This window comes from Sus scrofa, chromosome 13 (genome assembly GCF_054392235.1).
Source record: "Sus scrofa isolate SSC_HxYL_T2T_F1_AM1 chromosome 13, Sscrofa_HxYL_maternal_Yorkshire_Landrace_v2.0, whole genome shotgun sequence".
NCBI classification, from domain to species: Eukaryota; Metazoa; Chordata; class Mammalia; order Artiodactyla; family Suidae; genus Sus; species Sus scrofa.
The window spans coordinates 111,660,963-111,687,649 of NC_139395.1; the positions used below are offsets into that span (position 1 = coordinate 111,660,963).

At 46.2% G+C, this 26,687-nt stretch overlaps 1 protein-coding gene across 2 annotated transcripts in view; it reads left to right on the forward strand.

The window, feature by feature from the left end:
- The window catches only part of LEKR1 (leucine, glutamate and lysine rich 1), a 307,061-nt gene that overhangs the window by 261,671 nt on the left and 18,703 nt on the right, over positions 1 to 26,687 (forward strand). The window contains exons 16-24 of one of the 2 annotated variants that reach the window (XR_014822590.1): positions 2,737 to 3,080; positions 3,288 to 3,391; positions 4,145 to 4,673; positions 5,500 to 5,796; positions 13,651 to 13,762; positions 14,097 to 14,232; positions 16,481 to 16,655; positions 18,049 to 18,123; positions 26,097 to 26,273. The gene's annotated coding sequence lies outside the window, so the exon portion shown is untranslated. Of the gene's footprint in view, positions 1 to 2,736; positions 3,081 to 3,287; positions 3,392 to 4,144; positions 4,674 to 5,499; positions 5,797 to 13,650; positions 13,763 to 14,096; positions 14,296 to 16,480; positions 16,656 to 18,048; positions 18,124 to 26,096; positions 26,274 to 26,687 lie in introns of both variants that reach the window. The other variant, XR_014822589.1, reaches the window with a different exon arrangement.

Here is a 26,687-nt window from a genome sequence, read left to right on the forward strand (position 1 = left end):
CGTACAAAGTATTAGGTATAAAATAAGGGGAGTTCCCACTGTGGCACAGCAGAAACAAATCTGACTAGTATCCATAAGGACATGGGTTTGATCCCCAGCCTCGCTCAGTGGGTAGAGGATCCAGCGTTGCTGTGAACTGTGGTATAGGCTGACAGCTGTATCTATGATGCAGTCCCTAGCCTGGGAACTTCCACATGCCATGGTATAGCCCTAAAAAGCATAAATAAATAAATAAATAAATAAATAAATAAACAAATAAATAAATAAATATAAAATCCTAAAAAATAAAATAAGCTACAAGGATATATTGTACAACATGGAGAATATAGCAAATATTTTATAATAACTATAAATGGAGTATAACCTTTAAAAACTGTGAATCATGGAGGTCCTGCTGTGGCACAACAGGATCAGAAGAGTCTTGGGGAGTTCCCGTCATGGCGCAGTGGTTAACGAATCCGACTAGGAACCATGAGGTTGCCGGTTCGGTCCCTGCCCTTGCTCAGTGGGTTAACGATCCGGCGTTGCCGTGAGCTGTGGTGTAGGTTGCAGACGTGGCTCGGATCCCAGGTTGCTGTGGCTCTGGCGTAGGCCAGCGGGTACAGCTCTGATTTGACCCCTGGGCTGGGAACCTCCATATGTCGCGTGAGCGGCCCAAAGAAATAGCAAAAAAGACAAAAAAAAAAAAAAAAAAAAAAAAAAAAAGGGTCCTGGGAGCCCTGGGACTCAGGTTCGATCCCCCCGAACAGTGGGTTAAGGACCCATCTGGTGTTGCCGAAGCTGCAGCTTGGATCTGATCCCTGGCCTGGGAACTCTATTCTCGGCCAAAAAAGAAGAAAAAAATGTGAATCACTATATTATACACCTGACTTATATAATATTGTACAACTTCTGAGGGTTTGCTGGCCATCTTTGTGTAGACACATCATCCCCATCTCTGCTTCAATGTTTATATTGCATTCTCCCTGTGTGCATGTCTGGGTCTAAATTTCTGCTTTCTGTAAGGACACCAGTCATATTGGATTAGGTGCCCACGTTATGGCCTCATCTAAACTAATTACCAAGTTTCCCGGTGGTCTCATGATTAGGACTTGGTGTTTTCATTGCTTCAGCCCGGGTTTAATCCCTGGTCTGGGAACTGAGATTCCACATCAAGCTACTGCACTGTGGTTCACATCAAGCAGCTGCATCAAGGAGTTTCCATTGTGGCCCAGCAGAAACAAATCTTGACTAGGATCCTTGAGGACAGGTGTTTGATCCCTGGCCTCACTCAGTGAGTTAAATATCCGGCATTGCTGTGAACTGTGGTGTGGATCGCAGACATGACTCAGATCTGGTGTTGCTGTGATTGTGGTGTAGGCCAGCAGCTGCAGCTCTGATTTGACCCCTAGCCTGGGAACCTCCATATGCTGAGGGGTTGGCCCTAAAAAGCGAGAAAAAAAAAAAAAAAGCTACTGAATCAAGCTACTGTGGTAAGTTAAGGAAAAAAATAAACCAATTACATCCACAATGACCCTATTTCCAAATAAGTTCATATTCTGAGGTCCTAGGAAGTAGAACTTCAGCATTTTTGGAGAGACACAATTCAACCCACTTCAGGAGACTCAGGGGTGGCTTATAGCATCTGCTAACAGCACAACATATTTTTGAAGAATTGTGCTTTGTCTTTAAAATTTATGCAAATTAAACACAATTCCATTGTTCCATTACTATTCCATATAAAACATTTCTCAAAAAATCTGTGAGTAAAATTAGTAATTCAGAAAGCTGCTCCATGTTTATCCTGGGGAACTGGGACCCTGCATCTCTTTATATCTGTAGAGGATACCTAACACCAAGTGTGAAAGCCCCTGAAAGCAGAGACACCAATAAGGAGGAAAAGGCACATTTAAGCTAAATGAGCATGAAGAATATTGACTTAGACAGGGCTTAAAAAGAAGTCATGCGAACTAGATACACAGAGAAAAGACAGAACATCCCTGACAAAGATCTCTGACCAACAAAGCAGACCAGGGTGGAAACAGCACTTGCAGAGAGCCCTGTTGCAACCACATGGCCTTTTTTTTCCCTCCTCTCTTTCCTTTTGAACAGAAATCGGCATCACACAGCACTGTTCCCCATCACAATGGCTTTTCAAGAACATGCTTTTGAAGTGCAGGTGCCATGGGGACAAAGATGATGGTTGTGGTAGTAATAGGCTTTGTAACACACTGATCAGATTCATATTTTTCTATTATAGTAAATGTGCCTCCAGTAATGGAACTTAGCAGCAACACTAACCATGGCCATACTGTTCTTTTATTTCCTAAGAAATAACATTTTCAAAAGTGACAAAGGACTCTGACAAAGGCCTAGCAATGGGAGTGAGAATGACTCAAGTAGGGTTAGCTTATTGCCCTACTTGGTTTGTGACAGAAAAGTGGGTTGAGTTGATGCATTTCCACATCCTGGGGACTTACTGCCAGGCCCCTATAGCTGCACCCCCACCAGGATCCAAGCTGGAGAGACCCTCTAATGGACAGGGCTCCAAAGACAGCACCAGAAATCTTGATGTCATGGAAAAAGAGGTGGCTTTCTGCTTTCCTTGGTTAAAACATGGGGACCACAATGTTCTTTTCCTTCTCTGCCCCTCTATTAGGAGAAATACGAACCTCACAAAGACATTCCCAGTCTCTTAGGAGAAACGTCTATCAAAGTTAGACTCTAGTCTTTTTTCTTTTTTTTTTTTTCTTTCAGTTTCTGTGTTTTGGCCATGCCTGTGGCATGTGGAAATTCTGGAACAAAGGATCGAACCCGAGCTGTTGCTGTAACCACACTGGATCCTTAACCCTCTATGCCACCAAGGAACTCCTAGACTACAGTCAAGGAGAAGACATATCCCACAAGATGTGTGGCCAAGTGACAAGCCTGGAGAAAAATAACACCTGACCCAGGGTTATTATTCAGAGCAGCCAGGAGGCTTCAGCTCCACTCAGGAGAAACCCCCATTAAGCCCTGTTTTCTGGAAGCTGTGCACAGAATGCCAAGGTGTTAGCAAACACAGTGGCCAGACCCTTGAGGAAAGCACGTAACAGAGGAAGGTGATCCTCAAGGGAAGGAGGATGAGGGGATCCAAAGAGCCAGAGACTGCAGGGGGCGATCAGCCCTCTTTAGTGGGTGATCACTCCCCTGGAGTAGTGGGGACTATTTCCATCTCTAGGAAGATGATCTTCCCAAAGAGAATAGCTCATGAGATTACCCATCTCCCTCCATCCTGATTCCCCATTACAGCTATTGTGGTTTTCCAGGCATCCTGATAATGGGAGGCACGCTGTCTACTGGAGAGGTGAATGCTCCGGAGGGGTAACTGCCACTTGGCCTCAGGACCTGACACGTAAATGAAGCAGAAACTGTAAGTGATGTCTAAAGACTGTGCACATCTTTTGGCTCTCACTGTCCTCTCAGATCCCAGGCGACTCCCTCCCTCCCTCCCCGCTAGCCCACAAGGGTCATCCCTTGGCAGCTGAGACAGACAGAAGGGGCCAGGCACCCAACCAGGGCCTGGAGCCCATGGCCTGGGGGCCCTGCCTGCCCTCTGGACCATATTCATGCTGCCTGCCCTGCTTCCAAACCCTGAGAAGAGCTTTGGTGAGATATGCATTTTAAAACAATTTGGTCAGGTTTATAGCCTAGTTTCTGGTGAGTTTGTTTTATAGGAATTATTGCCCTAATGGCTTATTATTTCCCAAGGACAAGATAAAAATCTAGTTTTTGCCCAAAGGGAAGGAGCAAATCCCCAAGCACAATAACAGCAGAGTCCAGGGCAGGACAGCAGGCAGCCCTGCTCAAAGCCTCCCTCAGCTGCCTCTTCTAGCCACTCATCATGTGCCCCTCAGAGTTTGCTAAAAGCCAGTGGGATTCCTAAAACAAGATGGGATCAAACCACAGAAAGCAGGGCCCAGCCCAGTGGTATTAATGGAGGAAATAATGGCCCCTCAGGGGGAAAAAAGGGCAAAGAGGTGAAGTACTGTGTAATTTAAATGCATTTTGGCCGACTCTCCCCGAAAATGGCTAGGCCAGAACACCATGCTGGTGACATTTTAGAAAACCAAATAACCCCCAAAGAAAGGAAGAAATGCTGATTACGATCATTCTTTCCCTCCAGCCTTTATCCCTTAGGCAGTGGCTCCCAACCAGCCTGTTTGCCCCTCCCCTGAAAGGGGACATGTGACTATACCTGGAGATGGTTTTAGCTGCCACAGCTGTGGAATGCTCTCATCGTCTAGAGGGGTAGAGATGAGGAATGCTGTTAAATATCCCACAACGCACACAACAGAGAATAATCGCAGAAGGTCAAAGAGACACTACTGATAAACCTCGCCTTCAGAGAATGAACTCCTGATCTCTCACTAACTCACCTGCCACTAAACCAAACAAAATGTTGATGGGCTTGATGGTGACCAAGAACATATAGCAAGTCCTGGACCATCAAATAATTTGAAGAGGAGCAGTGGCCAGCTCTAGTGATGCGCTTCTCTGATTATATGCATCATCATCTGAAATCTGTTAAGCATCTAGCCTCTCACTATGTCATCATCAAGTGATTGGCAAAGGGAATTCAGCGGAACCTCTGTCCTCTTAAGAGTTTATGATATGAGATGGAGAGTAATGACTAGGCAGCACTTTATATAAAGGTGAGATGGACAAATAAAGGGAAAATCAGGCCACACCGATTGTACAGGCTGGGAGCTGAGTATATCCCAAGAAACAGAAGGAGGGTAGAGTTATCACCATAGAGGAAGGTGGCATTGAAGGGATGAAAGAGAAAGCCTGCAGAGTGTCCTTCGGAGCCTTCATTAATTCACACTCTCACTAAAGTGTCCACTGTGTGCCTCCAGGCAGGCAAAGATACAGAGGCACAGGCCCCATGCTCCAAACACTCACAGTCAAATCAGAATGGTAAGATTCATAACCAAAATACAAAAGCAAAATACAAAAGTGTCACTTTGAAAGGTGCAGCAAGTAGATGTTATAGTGTTCCGTGAAGGGTGTGATGCCCATATGTGGTAGAACTTGCACTTGATCTAGGCCTGGAGCCTGGGTGCCGTGGAGCCGGCAAGGGGTGGGAGTGGGGGGTTTTGTGCTGAGCCTCAGGGCCCCAGAGCAGGGTTGCAGGCTGGGGGTTAGTAACCGTGCTGACAAGAATTTCTGCAAAGGGGGTGCTGACTTAGGGTATTTGTTCTGGCTTTTCTTTTGGCCATTCAACAAAACTCTCTGTGCTTCAGTTTCTCTCTCCTTCCCATTTCCAAGCAATTAAGACCATACTTACTAGGAACCATAGTCAAGATGATCAACATCGGTGAGGCTTAAGGGAGATGCTAGTGGTTCTAACTCACAGGGCACCCTTGTTGTTCTCTTTCACATGCCTCTGACCTCACTCAGCAACAACAACTCAGAACACTACCCAGGGCAAAGGTCATATGCTTTGAAGATGTACTAATATTTCATAAACTTTTCCAGGACCAAATCTCTACCAGAGCTGCAAACAAGCAGTCAGATGGATTGCCCTGTGAGCTTTCTCCTCTACAATGAACCCACAGAAAGGTCAGCAGCCGGACACAGAAAGAGGAGAAGGATCCTGAATAAACACAGACAGTTTAATCAACCGTGAAGAAATCCAAGAGTTGACTGAAAGTGCTTTGTCGGGAAGAGAAGCGAGGCCCCTGCCCTCAGAGAAAGGCGAGGAAGGTTGGAGGTCATTTAGCAGCAGAGATGGCCGCTGACCACAGAGGCCACCACAGAGGCACTAAGAGCCTGGTAAGGATGTCACTGGGGAGACTCAAAAGCCAAAGGCCAGAGGGTGGAGAGGGTAGGGTGGAAAGTGGCATTTGAGTATTTTCCAAAGAACCCAGCAAATAAACGTTCCCTAGAAAGAAGATGAAAACTTAGCTCAATGAGAAGGGAAGGTTGTGTTTTAAAACCACTCTTATTACTTAAGAGTTGGTTGCTCCTTCAAGCTTCTGTCCATCAAGTCTGTCATTTCTGATTCCAGACTCCTCAGGGAATTTTAAAGCCTGGTTTATTAGAATTACATCTATGTCCTTTAATTGCATCTAAAAAAATCAAGGTCAAACTATGTTGATGTGTGAAAGAGAATTTCTGTGAATGAGGGCTGACTCTCAGGCCCTGGCCCTGTAATTACTTTCTTTGTAAACCTGAATACCCAATCAGAAGGGTGTCTTCTCAACATTTTTTGTTGTATTTATGAAACACCTTTAAATAATGGAATATGGAACCTCCAGCAACATCTGTGTCCAAATATATCCAAGACTGTTTATGTTTTTAATTGAAAATCAAACCATTTTAGACCAACTAATCTATGGTATCATTGAAATGCATATTTTTAGAAAATTCTTGAGACTTTTGCAAACCATTAAAGTAGCTTGACATCACGCTTTATCTTTATAAGATTCTTCTCAGCTGTGATTGCTGTTGGAATGAAATCAGGGATAGCATTCAAAAAAGTCTATAGCCTGAAAAAGTTTGCAGAAAAAATCTGATTCCATTAGAAAAACCATTTCTTTTACGGTGGTTTTACCAATTTTCCATTGGCTCATATAATATGGTTGGTTTATTCTCATTCCAATTAAAGATGCAATTCATTAGAGTCTTTAACTTCATTAAAGCAAAGTCTTCTATTAATGTTATCAAGCATTGATGGGCTTCAAATTGGACATTCTAAGCAGGCAGGAAAACAACTTTCAAACCCTCTGATTCTGTATGAAGCATTTCTACACAAGGACTTACATTTCTGTGGTCTCGCCTGGTAAAATGTTTATTCCTTTATGCTCAGTCTCATTCATTTGATTCCTGGGTCTACGGGCCTGATAAGTTGTATAGAAGAATAATTTGTGTAGGAGGACAGTTGTGCTACTTATATTCAATCATTTAGGATTAGGAAAAATTTAAACCAATTAAGAATTCCCATCATCAGGAGTTTCTTAGAAGGAAATGACTTTTTAAGGCATATGGGAATTATCAAGAAAATCATTTTCCCTTGAGATGATGTGTTGAGTGTTGGGCAGAATAGCAAGAGGAAACGGTAATTCCCACACAAGGAAATAATTGCTATTTTCAAGGCTGGATAAAATGGGTATATTTCCCCCATGTACCTTTTCATTTTAAAAAGTAATGGAATTCGGGTACATCTTGATTATTTAGGATAATAAAGGATACGTGAGGCCTGGATAGAAAAACCACAAATGGTGAGTAAAATAAGACAAACAGGGATTACTTTTTTCTGTTTATTAACACTCACACCAAGCTGTGTACTTGGTTACCATGGTCTCATGGTATCTCATGTCACAGGCTACACCATATAAAATCACAGAGGCCACCGACAGGCAGGAAGAGAGGCCTGGGCTTGTCGTCTGAGTAATACAAACAGCCCAGTGTGTCAGATGGTAGCCTGGGTGCACTGAGGCCTGATGTGCCCAGCTCAGGAGGGGCTGGTGACCACCTCCTCTTTTCTCCTGCCTCTGCCTGCCCCCTAGTGGACAGCTGTGGGAAAGCGTCGTAGTTCCCCTGGGCATCTTTATGAAGGGCTGAGATCCGGCACCCCTGAGAGCTGTCCTCCCCAAGCCCTGTTCCCAGGCCCTCTTGGTCAGTTTTCTGGAGAACCAGGGCTCTGCCTGGTATGCGCTGAAATCTCCTTATGATAAGCACCATCATTTCCTGTGTCACTTCCTCCATTTTCATCTACCTCTGCCCACCTTGTCCCCAGGTGGCCAGCATCTTCCCTTGTGCAATCCCCAGGAGACCTGCCTATTCTAGAAAAGACAAATTATTCCTTTTTTTCGGTCCTGCAAACTGTTGAGAACCGACACAATAATGTGCTGCTGAACTTGTCTTCACTGTAGGGGCCTCTTACGCCTCCTGTACATCCCTATAACCATTCATTTATTCATCAGATACCTACTAGGTACTGCACCCTGTGCCAGGCCCTGGAGACACAGAAGAAACTGGGCCAAGGTTCCTGCATGGAGGAGTGAACAGCACAGAGAAGTGACAGTTCCTCCATCAATTGCCATGTGATGACGTTCACACCACTAAAAAGACAACAGCGCTGTGCTGTGGGAACAAAGGGAGTGGAGGCAGAGGCTTTGGGGTTTGTTGTGGGTTCTTGTCACAGCAAGGTTAGCCCAACAACTGCTTTGTTCTAATGACTCAGAAAAATAAATGAGGCTGGCACAGGCCACCCTGACACCACACACCTCTAGAATACCCTGGCTGCGCTGCATATTTTCATCCCTGGCGAAGTCACAGTGTTCTGACTATCCCAGCCTGTGTGGATGCTGCTAAGAGGAGGCAGACATCACCATGAGCTCCCTTAGATGACGCACTGCTTGATGTTCCCACTGTGGCAGCCCTCGGCTCCTGCCAACACTCTGCTCTGCTTTGCTCACTTCAAGCCTCCCTTACTTTTGCTGAGGCCCTATTTTCCTCATCGCTGATTCACAGATATGGGAGACCTAGAAAGAAAAAAAAGGGTAATTATCTCAAATGACTCAGGAGCCCTCTTGGACCCTGTGATCTGTATATAGACTTGCATTGTAAAAGCTGAGGGTAATAATATTGTCATCTGTGTAGGAAAAGCTGGAAGAAAAACAGATCAACATTATGCTGAACTCCTGGCTCCTAGCAAAAATTAGTGTAGAGATGATGAATTCTCAGCCTGTGGCCTGACAGCTGAATATCTCATCGAGGGATGAAGGTGCCTGTAAAGAGTCCCAAAAGAGGAGGAGTTCCCGGGTTGAGGGCCGCATTGCTCATCTCTCTCTCTGCCCCCCCTTTCCCCCTCTCCCTCTCTCCTCTCTCTCTGATGCAATAAACGTTTATGGTATGAATGGCTGCCACCTCCGGTCCCGTCAGGCCCCCCGTGGAGGAAACCCAGTTTGAGAAATGAAACTAACTGGCCGGCCCTAGACCCCTAGAACATGATTTAAGATTCATGAACAAAGAGGAAATGACTTGTCTGCTACAAAACTGCTGAGAACGATGACAATCAAGGAAGGATGGGAATCACCTATAAGAGAGGAAAGGCGAATGGACTGTCGCTCCACTTCAGGCTAACGAGTTGGGGAGTGGGGCGGCGGGGGAGGTGAGACGGAGGACAAATCACCTCCTGGTCTTGGCTGGGGGAGGAGGCGCAGTAGCACTAGCGGGGTCCTCACAGCGACAGAGGCGGCCATTGCGCCCCCAGCGGAGAAGGGTGGAGCAGCAGAGAGTGCCTGTGATATGGGCTGTAGGACCGCGCTGGGCTGGCCAGACTTGTGGATCCCCTAAGAGGCACCCCCCTCAAGGTCTCTGATCCCACCACAGCCCTTCCCACCCTCTGGCAGAGGAGAGCTGGCGCGAGTCCCCGAGGAGGCAGAGCGTGTGTACTGGATGGGGTGGAAGAGGTGAGAAGACAGAGCCAAAAATCTTGGGAATTGACCTGAAATCCTTGGTTTTCCCTAAGGCTGTTGTGGCCTGGAGGAAGGGAAATTACATTATAACTATAAATATTGTGCACTCTGCACATTTTGTAATTAGTCTAAAGAAACTCCTGCAGCCTGTTTTAGGATTGTGTACATTCAAATTATCTTCCTGTGTCCTAGCTCTGGGTTCCATACAATCCTTATTCTTCCTGCATTTCTGTTTTTCTTCCATTTACCCTTAATAGCACCCATAATTCATTCGTTTTTCTCAGCAAATATTGATTGAATGCCCACTCTTTGCCAGGTCATACTAGGAACCAAGAATAAAATGTCAGCAAAACAGACATGGCTCCTGCCCTCATGCAACTTACACAATAGAAAAGGAGATGACCTTGATCAAATACCCATGCAAATTAACATGACATTGCAATGTGTGATGCCCTGAGTACATAACAAGGGGTTTGACTTAATATGGGATGTCCGGGAAATCTCCAAGGAATTGATGAGTCAAATGAAATCTGAAGAAATAGGATTAACTAGAGCAGGAGGGTCCTGTGCATCTCTGTAGAGAGATGGCACTTGTGTCTTCAAGATTGTGAAAGACATGAGTGTGACCAGAGTACATTCAGTGAGCGGGGCAGGATGCCTGGCAAGACTGGGCTCGAGACAGTCATGTACAGGGAGCCACTGCCACAGTGGGAACATCAAGCAGTGCGTCATCTAAGGGAGCTCATGGTGATGTCTGCCTCCTCTTAGCAGCATCCACACAGGCTGGGATAGTCAGAACACTGTGACTTCGCCAGGGATGAAAATATGCAGCGCAGCCAGGGTATTCTAGAGGTGTGTGGTGTCAGGGTGGCCTGTGCCAGCCTCATTTATTTTTCTGAGTCATTAGAACAAAGCAGTTGTTGGGCTAACCTTGCTGTGACAAGAACCCACAACAAACCCCAAAGCCTCTGCCTCCACTCCCTTTGTTCCCACAGCACAGCGCTGTTGTCTTTTTAGTGGTGTGAACGTCATCACATGGCAATTGATGGAGGAACTGTCACTTCTCTGTGCTGTTCACTCCTCCATGCAGGAACCTTGGCCCAGTTTCTTCTGTGTCTCCAGGGCCTGGCACAGGGTGCAGTACCTAGTAGGTATCTGATGAATAAATGAATGGTTATAGGGATGTACAGGAGGCGTAAGAGGCCCCTACAGTGAAGACAAGTTCAGCAGCACATTATTGTGTCGGTTCTCAACAGTTTGCAGGACCGAAAAAAGGAATAATTTGTCTTTTCTAGAATAGGCAGGTCTCCTGGGGATTGCACAAGGGAAGATGCTGTGATGTGTTCAAATGTGCATTGTACAAAGATTGCTCTGGGTGCAAGAGCTTGGAAAGAGTCATAAGTGAGTGCCATGAGCCCCGTTAGGAAATTATTACAGGTGAGTTCAAGACTAGGAGAAGAGCCACGGAGGAAAATAAGGGAGAAGATTCTCCATAGGAAGCAGAGTTGTCGGGATGTTGTGATGGGGTAGAGAGGCTAAGTATTCCACATCTGTATGATTTTCCAACAGTCTCCCCTGCTATGAGCCTTTCTTTTCATGGGCTAGATTGCCATCTGAGATACAAATACAACTTCCCCCTCTTCCAGCTTTGTCCCTAAGGATACCTTCATGGTTTCTTTCTAAGCTCCCTCTAAAAATGAAGAGAAGGAAGGTCCCTGATGCCTGGAACATATCAACTCAAAGATCATGGGTTGAAATGATAACAACTCAGATTATACAAATTATGAACTGAAGGGCCAGGGATTGATAGCAGACCAAGAGAGCTTTATGGTACTGCAGGTTGCTACAGCATTGTATTTGCTGATTGAGGGCTTGAAATTCATGTGTTGTCCGATTAATCAAAGTATTCTTCTACCACAGGCTTAGAGGATGCTGTGTAAGATTCCTGCATCAGCTGTGGGGTAGAGCCATCCACCACATGTCCTCTTCTGCGTAGGATCCTTGTTTCTGCAAAACAGTCATTGATCCATTCCAGGAATGGTGTCTTATCACCATGCTGTGCTAGGTTCCAGGGATCAAAAGATGAATAAAGGTTTTCTGCCCTGCAGGACTTATAGCTTAGCCTGACTGCCAATCAGCACAGGATGGCACAGCACAGCGTGATGTACTACAGCACAGGCACAGGCAAAGCCCAAGGTAGGGGACAGGCTCTCTTACCAGCAGAGTTAGGAAGGTTTTATAGAAGGCACATCTGAGCCAGGTGTCAAAGGTGAGCAGAAATTTATAGAGAGAAGAGGAGACTGGTTGTTTCAGGCAGAAGAAACAGTTCACATAAAGACGCATAGATACCTAAGAGTAAGGGTGGCCAAAAAATGGCCCCAGAGGTGATGGTGAGGGCTGTAGTGACAGATGAGACTGGAGACAGATCTCTGTGTGGGAAGGAGGGAGCAGTGGAGGCTCTTAAATACCTGATTAAGGAAAATTAGTGTTAACATTAGTGTTTCTATTGTATAACAAATTACTCCAAAACTTAGGTGCTGAAAACAACAAATATGTATTATCTCACAGTTTCTGTGGGTCAGGAATCTGGACAGAGCTTAGTGGTCCTCTGGCTCAGGGTCTCACAGGCTACAATCAAGGTGTCAACCAGACCTGCAGTCATCTCAAGGTTCCAGTGGGGGAGGATCACCCTCCAGCCTCATTCACGTGGCTATTAGCCAACCTCAGGTCCTCACTGGCTCCTGGCTGGAGACATCAGTTCCTGGCCACGGGGAGGCTCATGACATGGCAGTTGGCAAAGAGACAGAGTTGGAGAGAGAGAGAGAGATGTACAAAAATACATCTTTTGTAATCTAATCTCAGAAGTGATATCCCATCACTTTTGTCATTTTCTGTTTGTTTAGAGGGTCATTAGGTCCAGCCCACATGTGAGGACATTCACTCAGAGTGAATGCTAGTAGGTGGTGATCATCGGGCCATTATGGGCTGCCTACCACATATACCATAGCTATTTCAGGCATGATCCCAGCATTATCTCATTCTGCATAAATTATAGAGAAAGACATATAATTTCACTGCGTATTAGTTTGTTTTTGTCGATGGGTACACTCTGGTCCCCAGGAACCCTGAAGAACAATGTGCTTCATTTCACATCTCCCCCTAAGGATTTTATACAACCCACTTGGCACTCACGCTGTTATTATTAGATGGATTCAGCCAAAAGCTGCCTGTGTGGGTAGAGATAGGTGGGAAGGTAGGGAGGCAGAGAAAGGAAGTGATCAGGACCCCAAATTGAATAAAAAGAAAGGTCACACGCCAACTGAAAATTAGAAATGAATCTGAGTGAAACTAAGTATCGAGGTTGACAGCTCATACACTCGATGCCAACTTGCCACAGCTTGGCAGTGCCCTTGGTTTTCCCACACGCAACTGAAAATAGCTAGCATTCATCCTGAGGGAGTGCTTCTAAAATAAGTAACTACTGGGAGCTATATACCTCACTGCTCATTCAAGCTGGAAGCAGTCTGCAATTATTTTGCTGAAATTAGATACAAATTAAGTTGCCACTTCTGGAACCCTTTCTCCCATACTATATCAGAGGGAAAAGAAACTGAATTTTGAATTTGGATAGTTTAGATTTTTCTTAATAATAAATGTGATAGCTGATAGGGATATCCACAAAGGCAAGTTATTGATACTAACCTCATGTGAGACCTAATCTTTTCAGGAGCCTGCTTTTCTGCATTTTTAGGCTGGGTTTAGTTACTATGGACATAGAGTGACATTCAGTAAAGGTGACTGGAGGGAGGGATCAACTTGCCCACACTTGAACATACCATGTGGCACCATTGTTAAACCTGCCAGGGATGGAAGAGAGGGGACTAGCATAAAAGCATCCTCTGGGGTGGATGTGGATGGCTCCACTCCCACTTTTTTTAGTGGCTGAAAGCTCTCTAGGGTCTTCATCTACCTGCATGTAGAAGTTCTGCTGTGTTTGTAAAAGCAAAACAGAATAAACAAACATATATGCAAACAAAAAATAAGAATGATAATTTGGGCTTCTCCTCTCAACCTTGGCTAAGTTGGAGCCGGCCTACAGATAATGGGGGGGTGGGAGGTTTGGGGGGCATTCTGCTATGAGAGAGCCCCTAGGTTGAATTATCTCTTCAATAAAACACCATCTTCTCTGACCTGCCTTTGGAAGAAGTGGATGAGCATCTAAGATCCCAGCTGTGATGGAATCTAGGAGGCCCTTGGTAGCTGCTGAGGAAAGATGCTTCTCTACAACTTTGAATTCCAACTTCCCTTTGCAGAAGGTAAAGATGACTTTCACATTGTTGGAGACATTAGTCACAGATGAATTAGTCACAGTTTAACCCCACCCACCCACCCCACACATTTCTACCCTATATTCTTATTGTGATCTGGTGAATCTTAGAAGTGACAAATGAAATCAAGAGCTCCAGGTAGCATTTCCTCCTTGGTGAAGGGGTTTGTTTTGTTCCAGGTTTTTGTCTCCATGCTTCTCAGACAAAAGACTTATAAAAGATCCCCTTGAAATGGTGAAGCTCTACAAGCTCATTTTAATGATAGAAGTTATTTCATGCCTTGTTTAACTTTTAAAATTATTTTCAATATCTCCTTTTCCAGATTTCTTAGGTCTCAGAGAGAAAATTAAATGAAGTTCAATGGATTCAAGGCAAATCGAGCAGTCTGAAGTCACCTGGTAACGCAATGGTTCCCCACGAAGCAGGCAGCTGTCTCCCACATCACACCTCCTAGGCTGGTCAGTTCGGCATCACATTTGTTCTGCAGAGTAAAGCTCTGGCATAGGCTCTGGCTGCCTCAGGTCAGCTGAATATTCACAGCAGCCACCCTTTCCTGATGTCTTTCTGCCTTCCCAGCATATACCATGGCCTAAAAAATCCCTATCCCTATGTGAAGAAGGGGGTCTTTCTTTTAGGTCCTAACAGGAAGGAGCTGTACACTAAACAGTGACAACATGAATGGCATCCTGGTAGAAGGACTCTTCTTTTCCCTGTCTCCTCTAGCCACTGACCCAGACCTCCTGGAGGCCATACCATGATGCTTGAGTAGGAAAAAGAAAACTCAGGTCCATAACCCTAGACTTGGATGTTCAAATCATGGCAAACGAGGGGAGAAAAGACTGAGGGGACCAACAGGGGCAAATCCAGAATGTTGAGATCTCATTTATTTTCACCGTTTAGGGAACTTGTTGATTAGTATCCTTTTCCCTCTCTGATTTCAAAATAATAAGTAATTCTTAACTTTTAGGGAGGAAATCTGCAGCAGCAAGAGGAGTAAGATCACAGGATGAGTAAGGAAGAGGGTGCATGTGTTCTCTTCCTAGATCCTGTCCCCTGACACTCCCAGCTCTCCGAATACACACACACACACACACACACACACAGAGTCAGTGTTTCATCCAGTGTAAAAATAGCTGTCCAGGTTCTGTCATTCATCCCTAAACAGTAATAAAGGGCGGGCCTCCCAGCAGTGCCTGCTGCCCTTTAGTAGCTTATTCTATCAGGTGACGCCTCACACCTCCCATTCCCCACCCCAAGTTGGCTGAATGTCCCCGGTGACCTTACACGTTTTTATTTTACTCAGCAGCTTGGTTTTTAAGCGGAAAATCCTCTGGCTTTCTGAGTTGAGTCGGCCGCACCGCGGCCTCCCCTCCTCCACACTCCAGGCAGCAGTGCCAGGAGAGCGTTTCCATCTGTGTTGGGAAAGAACGGCCTCTCTGTGCTGCCCAGCACGTCCAGCGTGAGGGCGCGGAGGCCGGAACACGCTCTTCCGCACGGGAACAGCTTTCCGAGGGCCTTGGAGGAGGCTCTGGCCTTGCCTAACGAGGGCCAGGCGCCACCCCCCGTGGGCCCCGGCTCAGTCCTAACAGGATCACCCCATCCCTACCCGGGGCACTGATTTCCCCCCCCCACCCCGGCGCGGAAGGAGTGCCTGCGGTCCCGCTGCTAGGGTTTGCGCATGCGCGAAGCGTCGCGTTCCTCCAGGCTCCTCACGCGGTTGGTCGCCTGCGGCCTCAGAGGGGCGGGGGTGCCCGCAACGAGCCCAGCACGGTTGGTCCCCGCTGTCCGTCCAGGATCCTGGCAGCGTGTTGAGGACACTGCAGCATTGGAAGAGAGCCAAAGAATGCTAAAGGTTCCTTAGAGGACGTTTGCTCCATGCCTCCATTTTACAGATGAGGCCATTGAGTTCCCAGGAGGTGTTGGGAAACACCTAAAGCTGCATTTCTGGGCTCTACCAGCTGGAACCAAACCTGGCTCTTAGTGGCATGATTTAGGCACTTTTTCAGTGAGCATTTATCAGGTGCCTGGATGTACACTGTGTACTAAATATATGTATGGTATGGGAGATAACCACAAATACATCAGAAGCATTGTAACTGTGGCCGCTCCAGAATTGGGCTTACAGTGACACAGACCTGGGTTTGATTTGATGATTTGCAGGAACCCGCTACTGGCTGGTGAAGCAATTAACCTCTCTAAGTCCCAGTTTCCTCGTCTGTAAAGCGGTAATTTAAAAAAGAAAAAGAAAAAAAAAAAATAGGACATACTTGCTAGGATCCCAGGACTTAGATAAAGTGCACATTGCTTAAAACAAAATCCGCACCTGGAAGTCTCTCAAACAAATATTCATGCAATGCTTTGAGAAGTCAAAAGCGCTGGGCGCACAGGCGTTCACGAGACAATCACGTACTCATTTCCAGACAGATGTTGGGCAGCACTAGAGCGAAGGTACTTTACCGCGCTCAGGGACATTCACACAGGGTTACATGACCTGGCAAGACAGGGAAAGGCGGAAATGGCCTCTGTTTATCTTTCCTCCTGCTGCCGGTCCTTCCCCCTCCCTCCCCTCAGAACTCTCACTGTGACTCATGGTGGCTGCAGAGATATGTCTGGGCCTCTTATCAGGGTAAAATGTGTTCTGCGAGGTGGTGCAGTTTATGTTTGAAGTTCTGCTTTATCACATGGGCCTCTCTCCTCTTTTCCTAGGCGGGACAAGCCCAAGAAGGAGCAATTGGGTTAAGCGGATAAGAAGGAATAATGGTTAAACGCCTAAGGTGTCAGATTGGAGTAGTCTGGAATCATAGATATTGAAGACCATCTGGTACAATGATGGCCCCTCCTGTTAAGGAAGAAGGGGTAAAAAAAAAAAAAGCTGTGAAAGGTAAAGCAGCATCAACTTTTAGATTCAAGTTAGATCCCTGGTTTTCTGTGCCCCATAATTTATTCACCCATTCATACACACTGCTTTGGGGGCAGGGGATCCATTCTAACTGCCAGGTATAGGGACTGCCTCAGTAAGCAGGGAAAAGGGAGGGGAAAATGGGAATTCAGGACTCCCAGTTTCTTTGTACAGCTTCACAGATGGCAATACCATTTACTGTGATAGCAAGTGGAGGAGAAGAAACTGATCTGAGGAAGATGGTATGTTTTGAATATATTTTTTATGTAACTTTGGAACTTCCAGGAGGCAGTTAGGAACATGGGCGCCAAACATGGGAGAGAAGGCTGAAGATGCCCCCTAGGGAATGGTCAACATAGAGGTGGTCACTGAAGCTGAAGTGAGGCTGGGATGACCCAGAGAAAGAAGGCAGACTGGGAAGATCATGGGATGGATGAGAACTGAACCCTGATACATACCAGCCTCTAAGGATCAAATAGGGATTACGGGGGGCGGGGGGCACACAGAAGTAGGAGTGTGGCATCAAACAGTCCAAATGCAGAGATGGTCCAGGAAGTGGTTGGGAGTGGGAAAGGACACAGAGATATCCAGCACACTAGTGCTGGAATGTGCATGTTGATTTCAACAATGAGGAAGTTATGACTGACTTGTGTGACTCCAGTTTCTGTGGGACTGTAAGAACAGAAACCAAGTCACAGTGGGTTAGACGTAAATGCAGTCAGGGAAGAAGAGTAGCAGGGGTGGTGGGTGTAGCCCACTGCTTGGGAGGGTTAGTTGGGCAGGGAAGTGGGAGTTACTTTTGTCATTGTCTTTTTACTATGGGAAACTGAAACATGCTTAGAGGGTAAGGAGAAGCAGGAAGTGTTAACAGGGAAGAATAGGATGGGGTCTCAGTCAGCCTCCACAGGGGTGAGTGGGAGGAGAGAGGATTCTGACCCCAGATAACCCAAAGGAAGGATTCCTCTCCCTTCACTGTTTTCCTTATACCATGTGAGAAGAAGCAATGCATTTAGAAGAGCTAAAATTGAACTTGGAGAGCTCTTCAAAATAAGCTTTGTCCTTGTCAGAATCTAGCCATGGCAGCAAGCTGACCATCGAATGCATTTATCCAGCCACATTTGCAAATGGAGCTATGCCAAATGCCACAGAATTCTGTGAAATAGATGTTGTTATTCCTATGTCAGTCAAGACTCCAGGTAACAAGGGACTGAAACCCAGCTCTAACCAGCTAAACATTCAATGGAATCCATTGATTTGCTAAACTGGGTATACTGGCTTTAGGCATGTTTAGGTTTTGGTGTTTGAGATATGTTATCAGAAGGAATAGGGTTTATGTTTTGAAGTTACCAGTATGCTTTTCTCTTTTGCCTTTCAGAGCATATGAATTTAGTCTACTCAAGGCTGCTATTTATCTGCCATTAGGGGACAGGATGAAGATTCTTTCCAGAAGGTATGCAAAGAGAAAGAAAAGGCAACACTCAGCTTCTGGTGTTCAAAAATAGAGTTTGTAGCAAGACAATAGCCATGTAATTCAAGCTCTTACCTTGAGAAAATAACCTCTATTTTCCATTCCTTCCTCTTTAGAAGATCAAGGCCTGGGTTTGGTAGACTAAACCTTGGGTTTTATGTACCAGAGATCTAGGCAGAGAGAAAGGGGGATTGTGGGAAGACAAGTCAGGAGGCCTGGGAGGAGCAGTTGTGTTGGAAAAGTAATAATTAGCTCCACAGCCATGGAAAGACCTTATTCCCTACCACCTTTCTAGAATTATGAAAGGGAGAGCCTAGGTAGCCTGATTTTGATCAGACAGAGGGCAGCCCACATGGACTTTATTTTTTTTTTTTTTTTGTCTTCTTAGGGTTGCACCTGCAGCATATAGAGGATCCCAGGCTAGGGGTCGAATCAGAGCTGTAGCTGCCAGCCACAGCCAGAGCCACAGCAACACAGTGAGCTACATCTGCGACCTACACCTCAGCTCACAGTAGTGCCAGATCCTTAACCCACTGAGCAAGGCCAGGGATCCAACCTGTGTCCTCTTGGATGCTGGTCAGATTCATTTCCACTGAGTCACGAGGGGAACTCCCCTCATGGACTTATGCTAGGTCTCCGTGTAGCTTAGCTTCTATCCATACGTAGCAGCAAGTCTGTGGTCAGCTTGCCAGGGTGATCACTGTGGTGGGGTGACTCAGTGGTTCAGGCTGCAGAGTGGACCCCCGGGACCAGGACCAATTGGAATGGCCAGAAGTCAGGGTTAGGGTTAGGGTTTGGGCCACATCAGCCAGGTAGCACTGCCTCAGACTAGAGGATGAACTACAAACTCTCTATCCATAGACCTCATATCAAAGGCTGATAGCACACCCAGTACAGGCAAAACGTGGACATTGTCCTGACATGGGCAGACACCAAGCAGCTATGCCCAAGGGTGGGTACAAGGCCAGGAGTTCCCTTTCTCTCAACACCATGAGAACACAGAACCACAACCCCTGCTGTACCTCCACCATATGCACCCTACAAGGGTGATGAGCAAAACATTGCAAAATCTTACAGGTTTAGGTGCTGACCAATCTGATTGGAGTGCCCCACTGTGTTCAGGATTAATGTTTTCATTGACAAATGGGGGGGGGGCGCTTAGGAAAAAAGTCCCAAGGAGGGAGCAATAGGAAGTGCTCAGAGAACTCAAGGCAGCACCTATTTATCAACTTCTCCAAGCATATTTCAGTATTTTATCAATGAAGTCAGCCATAATGGAGGGTACAGGTGAATATCAGCCAGCCACCATCTTTATTGGTGGAACAGGAGACAGCGGAGGCCATCTGAGAAACTGAGCATGTTCTCTAAGGGGATATTGAAATTATTGTATTGCACCAAGATTTAAATCAGTTCCAACCCCTAATCACCAGTGAAGGGTCAGTTTGATTATGGATATTTACATTCTGTTGATGCATTTGAGTTGCTGCGTGAATTGAATTTACCATCCTTCTTTCCTTTGTATTGGTTTCACTCAGGCAGCAGCTCCAAGCATTAGCAACCCCAAAAGGCAAAGTACATCTCTCTCAATAGCACCAACAGCAGTCCCAAATCGGGTTCCCAATAGCCCAGCTTTACTCATGTCCTCAGCTCTGAATCCATCCCTGATTGGCCAAGCCCAGGTCACATGACTTTTCTAACTCAGAAACTGAGAGTGGGGAAGAATTAGGTTTTCTGCTCCCCCCGCTCCAAAAAAAATCTGGATGCTGTTAGCAGAAAATGCCATACTGGTTGTTGGGCAGGCAGGCACAAGAGAAGGCACTCCACATTGCCTTCTAGGGTTTAACTTTCTGAAACTCTCAAGGATGGATGGAGCATTTCCATGGCATGAAATGAATTGACACCTGAACACTTATGTGATCAGTGTAGATTACCAATGTTGAAAATCACGTATCAGGGAGTTCCTTCCTACTGTGGCACAGTGGAAACAAATCCAACTAAGAACCATGAGGTTGTGGGTTTGATCTCTGGCCTCACTCGGTGGGTTAAGGATCCGGCATTACCATGAGCTGTGGTGTAGGTCACAGACACAGCTCGGATCTGGCATTGCTGTGGCTCTGGCATAGGCCGGCAGCAACAGCTCCGATTAGACCCCTAGCCTGGGAACCTCCATATGCCATGGGTGGGGCCCTAAAAAGACAAAAGACAAAAGAAAAAAAAGAAAGAAAGAAAGTAAGAAAGAAAATCATGTATCAATGCAGAATTTTTCTCTTCTTAAATTTTTTGACCACGCTGACTACATTAATTTCTGATCCCTGAATTTGAGGGATATAACCAACTAAATGTCCAGTAGGGCTTAAAGCTTAATGCAGTCCGTAAATAGTTCCATTTAGAAATCATTTGGTCTCTCCTCTTTTGGATTTGACAACAACTGTCATACTTTTTTCTCTGTGCATTATTTTCTCTTTTTAAATTAAATCACATTGTAAACCAACTATAATTTTAAAAAATACAATTGAAAATAAAGTAAATCACCCCTTTTTTAATTTTTTTTGTTTTGTTTTTGCTTTTTAGGGCCACACCCATAGCATATGGAAGTTCCCAGGCTAGGGGCCAAATCGGAGCTGTAGCAGCCGGCCTATGCCACAGCCACAGCAATGTGGGATCCGAACCATGTCTGTGACCCACACCACAGCTCACTGCAATGCCAGATCTTTAACCCACTGAGCGAGGCCAGGTATCAAACCCGCATCCTCATGGATACAAGTCAGGTTTGTTAACCACCACTGAGCCACAACAGGAACTATGATCACCTTTTTCTAAATCCAAGAGAAACTGGGTAATTAGTTGTTGCCTGTTTAAAAAAAAAAAAAATTTGTTGGGCCTTCCTGTTATGGCTCAGGAAGTTGCAAACCTGACTAGTATCCATGAGGATATGGGTTCGATCCCTGGCCTCGTTTAGTGGGTTAAGGATCTGGTGTTGCTGTGGCTGTGGCGCAGGCTGGCGGCTGTAGCTCCTGTTTGACCCCAGCCTATTGCACAGGTGCGGCCCTAAAAACTAAAAAAAAAAAAAAAAAAAAAAGTAATAAATACAAAGTTTAATTATCCCTGGAGAGATAATAAAGGCAGTATCAGCTTTTCTTCACAGACTTTTATTTTCAGTATCGTAAAACACTCCACATTATTTCAAAAAAAAGAAAAAAACAGCACTAAGTAAAAGGAGATATTTAAGGTCTAGGGAGAGGAAACATAATCATCAATTTTACTCTAAAATTTATGCTGTGTCTTTTTTGGAAGGAGTATTAGTCCATAAGGGATATCTTAAAATTTACGACATTCAAAACTTAAATCTCAGAATTGAAAAACTCTTCAGGGAAAAAAAATCATTAATCACAATAAGGGGAAGTAACCTCATCATGCCCTGGCATTCAAGTCAATTAATTCGGAAGAGCTTACCTTCCTCATGTGGAATCCAGGCATTCATTTATTCATCAAAAAGTTATCACACCCTGCCTAGCTTCTCTGCACTGTGCTGGGCACTGGGAACACAAAGATGAGTAAGACAGGCTCTTGTCTGGGAAGGAGAGAGACAGCAGGGGCGTTGTGGGGGCACATAACACGCTGAAGGGCTTGTGGGCAGGAACAGTCCCTTTTTCGGCAGGGTGGGTAGCTCAGAGGTTAACTGGGATAATAAGCTGCCTGAAGGCTTTTCATTTCCTGCACTGCCTAGTGCAGTGCTGGGACGCCCTTGCAGACAGCTTATTGCCCTGGCTAAGATGGAGGAGGTGTGGAAATCCTCTTTGGCAGCCCTGAGGCAGCTGGGCTCTGTGACAGCGGAGAAACGAGAACTCCCGGTCTCCCCGACACCTCAGTATGTGCACTGTGGCACTGCCTGCCAAGGCTATGGGCATTCCACTCATCCATTCAGCACATAGCTACTGAGCACCCACCGTGGGCCAAAGCAAAGCGGGCTCAGAGCTCACTGCTCGAGGAGAGGAGGGGGACACATAGGATACCTATGTGCTATGGAGAAAAAGAAAGAATGGGAGGCAGGGAGTGTGAGGTAGAGAGAGTGTGGTATAAAATAGGGTGTTGAAGAAATCCAGCTGAAGTCTCAGTTCCCCTGATACCTGAGCACCCAAGAACCGTAGTTGCTGTAACATTAGGAGCCACCTGAGCAGGTGCCTAGGTCTCCTGACCCCAGGAGATGGCCAGCTCAGGAGGACAGGCTGGTGTGAAACCCCACCCTTTGCAAAAGTTTTCTCGTTTGCCCTCTAGGGCAGTCAAGAGCTCATGTTTGGAGAGGAAATGGGGTCATCTTTCCAGGGGGTCAGGAGAAGGTATGTTTGGATGGAGGCAGGTCCCCTGGTAGCATCTAGGAGGAAAAGGCATCCAGAAGAGCTTTGTCTAGGCCAGGATAGAAAGTCAAGCTCCTCGGAGTTCCCATCGTGGCTCAGCAGAAGCAAATCTGACTAGCATCCATGAGGGCACAGGTTTTATCCCTGGCCTTGTTCATTGGGTTAAGCATCCAGCATTGCCATGAGCAGATGCGGTTCAGATCTGAAGTGGCTGTGGCTGTGATGAAGGCCAGAGGCTACAGCTCCAGTTTGACCCCTAGCCTGGGAACCTCCATATGCCTCCAGTGTGGCCCTAAGAAGACAAAAAAAAAAAAAAAAGTCAAGGTCCTGGAACAAGAGGCCTGAAGCCAGGACTGGGTATGGGTCCCTGCTGAAAACAGGAGTGCAGATCAGGAAGTGGGGCAGACATCAGGTGGCTGGAATGGGCTGGGAGGGACAGCTGTGTTGGGGTGAGTACATGGGGGCACCAGGCTACCACTGGGGCAGAATGAGGAGAATTCAGGGTGAGGACCTTTTAGCTGGAGCAGAGGGTGTAGGGTAGCCAAGTTGGAGGGGCTTTGGGAACTAAGCCAAGGGATTTGTGTTTTTCTCAGATCTCCTAACCCTGGCTAAGGTGTCTCTTTGCTGAAGCCAAGACCTGCTTGTTCTCTCCTCTGTATAAGCACAGCGGTGCTTTTAACCATGAGCCAAATAACATGGAAATAAATTATAAGTCTAGTGGGAGGGAGCTAGGGATGGGAAGGAAGGTAAAATAACAAGGAATCCCCAATTGTTTATGTCAAAACCATAAATCGAATTAGAAACCAAGCAGAAAGAGACTGAAGCCTCTGGGGAGGAGAAAAGTACGTACAGTAAACAGTGACCGGCACAGCGTGCCCTGCTGTAGGCACGCCAGGGTCAGAACAACGTGTCACGTTGCCACTTTGATCATGGGATTTGGATCAGGGAGAACATGGGATTTGGACTTTGCTCTGGGTTTGGCTCTCCGCCTCCTGTTAGCTGTGTGACCTTGGGCAAATTCCTTCCCCCTCTGGGCCTCCCTTTCTTCACTAGTGTAGTGGGAGCCAGCACACTGGAGCCCATATGGAGATTCAGCCCTGTCTACCCAGATAGTGGGGAAACCCCAGGGTCTGAGGAGCTACCAGGAGCCCAGCAGGGTGTGCACGCCCAGGGGCAGAGCGTCTGGGGAGTAGGTTTGAGTATACTGTGCTAACAGCCGCTAATCCATGCTGGGCTTTATCCCCTGTTGGATCCAAAACTGATTCCTGGGTAAAGCTGTCACTAAAAGCTAACAGATTATTGGCTGAGGTACAAACTCACTGTGATGGGAACCCCAGAAACAAGCCTAACAGGGAGAAAGAAATCTTCTCCAGGAGCAGCCTTGCCAGGGCCAAACGCAGAGCAGGAAAGGAACAGGGCCTGGTACCCAGCCAGTGATTTGTGGATGAAAACAGATAGGACATCCCACCTCAGAGGCTCCCCTAAAATATAGGAGGGAAGACATTTTGCTGGGATTCAGTTCTAGTGAAATGGTGGTTGCAAACTAACGTTTGGATTATTAGTCTTCATGTGGCCACACTTGCCCCACACGAAGTGAGAGGATATTGGTTAACACCTATCCCACCGCAATGCCACGTGCTATCCCCTCACACAAGCCTGGATATGGCAAGTGCACAGCAAATGTATTATCCCCAGAAACTGCCCAGGAACCCGTGGGCTTGGAGGACCGTTGAGGACATCCCCTGGTGGGTTTGGCGGTTACACAGCATTCTCATAGCAAAGATTTTTAATCAAAAGTAACCTAACGTTTATCTTTGAGCACCTGCTCTGTGCCAGTAGGTACACATCCTTAGAAGGATTTGAATTCTCTTTTTTTCCTCAGCACTTTATGAAATACCTTGATATGCATTTGATTCATATTAGTCTTCATAACAACCTAACAACATAAGATCCCCATTTACAGATGGGAAGACAGTTTCAAAAAGTTTAAGTTATCCATAATAACCCAACCAATAAGGGGTACAGTGGGACTCAAACCCATTCCTTCTTTGGTAAGAAGCTGAAACCAAAGAAATGAAAGAATGAGGGGAAAACCCAGCAGATACTAAAACCTGAGGTTCTGACTAGAAGAGTTGGAGGAGTCAGCCAGGACTGGAGCAGGCCCTAACCAGGGGTGGAAGGCAAAGATGGGGGGGTAGAACAGGAGGCTGTGTGTAGGGAAGGCTAAGGACCCAGGGAACTTGCTCATGACCTTGAAGCTGCCCCAGCTTGACCCCTTTCACAGAGAATTTTTAGAGGCCTTTCAAGAGGAAGCTGAAACTCACTCCTGCCAAGTCTCTGAAAGTGACCACAGGGCCATTGCTCCTATTGTTCTGTCTGGGCTTCCAAATAATCTCTCCTGACTCTGGCAACTGCTGGTCTTGGGCTCTGCATCCTGATCATTTCTAATTCTTCTTGGGGGATTATTTATGACATTCTAAATGTAGGCAAAGCCACCTGCTGAAATGCACCATCATTAGAACATTAGTGAGCCAGAAATGATGCTCATTTCAAATTGCAGGGGCAAAAAAAGGGAAAGGAGTTCCCGTTGTGGTGCAGTGGAAATGAATCCAACTAGGAACCATGAGGTTTCAGGTTTGATCCCTGGCCTCACTCAGTGGGTTAAGGATCCGGCGTTGCCCTGTGAGCTGTGGTGTAGGTCTCAGATGCAGCTCAGATTAGACTCCTAGCTTGGGAACCTCCATATGCTGAGGGAGTGGCCCTAGAAAAGGCAAAAAGCCAAAAAAATAAAAATAAAAATAAGGGGGGGAGAGACATGAAAAGAAATGTGCCTCTATGGGTCAGACTCTGTGCTGGCAACTTTCCATTTATGATCTCTTTTAATATTCACTACCATGTAACGTGGAAGATCAGATCAGTTCCACTTTGGCAGTTGAGGAAACAGTCATTCAGAGAGGTAAAGTAACTTGACAAATCACACAGCTAATAAGTGGCATACCTAAGATTTGAATGACTTCCAATAAACCCCAGTGTATAGCCTGTGGAATGCAGGTGGAATTAAGAGAGGACCCATAGGAGTTCCTGTTGTGGCTCAGTGGGTTGAAAATCAGACTAGTATCCACGAGGATGTGAGTTCAATCCCTGGCCTTGCTTGGTAGGCTAAGGATCTGGACATGGCTTTGGTATAGGTCGGCAGCTCCAACTCCAATTCAACCCCTAGCCCAGGAACTTCCATATGCTGCAGGTGTGGCCCTAAAACTGGAAAAAAAAAGAGTGAGAGGACCCATAAATACGGTTTAATGAACAGTAAAATTCTTGACTCTGCTTTTTATTAATTCAAGTTTACAAACCATGCAGTTGCAAAATTATCAGCTTCAAGAGAGTTCTTAAATCAGTGAGGTACTGGGGATTCATGGAATCCAAACAATTAGAACTTGATACTGGCCAAGATGCCACCAGGGGACCCAAGGCAGCGCAGAGAGACTATGAACTTTCATTTTTGAAAGTACCCTCTCAGCATGGGGCCCGTCTTGCACTGGGTGGAGAATGTGGTGGAGATCTCAGATGAACCTGCCTGATTTCTGCAAACCCTGTTTGCAGAGTTTGACACATCCTAACCACTTTCTTGGGCAACTTCAACTTTGACGAGAGAGTGGGAAATACAGCTCCGCCTTGACAAGACAATGTGTGACATGAAAGACCTCGGAAGCCATACAGGCTTTTGACAGTTCTTCAGAATGAAGCACCTCCTGTCTGTTCTGTTCAGTCCCAGTCCAGGTGAGTCACCACATTTTCAGCCAGGCAAGTATTTTAAGACATGAGGAATTAATGCCAGAACCAGTAAAGGGAGGTGAGGGCTGGACTATTGCCATTTGCTCTGATGGTTGTTGCTCTAGAGCTCACGTCGGTTGGGTCCTGGTTAAAAGGCTGTGCTCACGTGGATGATCAACCTGATCCCTGACATCAGCTTGCAGGGAGCCAGCGTGACCCCACCGGTACCCACCTCCCAGGACATCATTAGAAGTTTGGGAGCAGAGTCAGTGACCGCAGGAACGACCTCACCTTCTGCTCCCTGCTTTAGCATGTGGCTCTGGAAATTGCTCTACCGCTCTCTTAAATGTGACTCAAGGCTTAGGTCTTCTGCTCTTCAAAGGGGCAAGAGGGAGCTTCGAGGTCTCCAGGAGCTGGGGG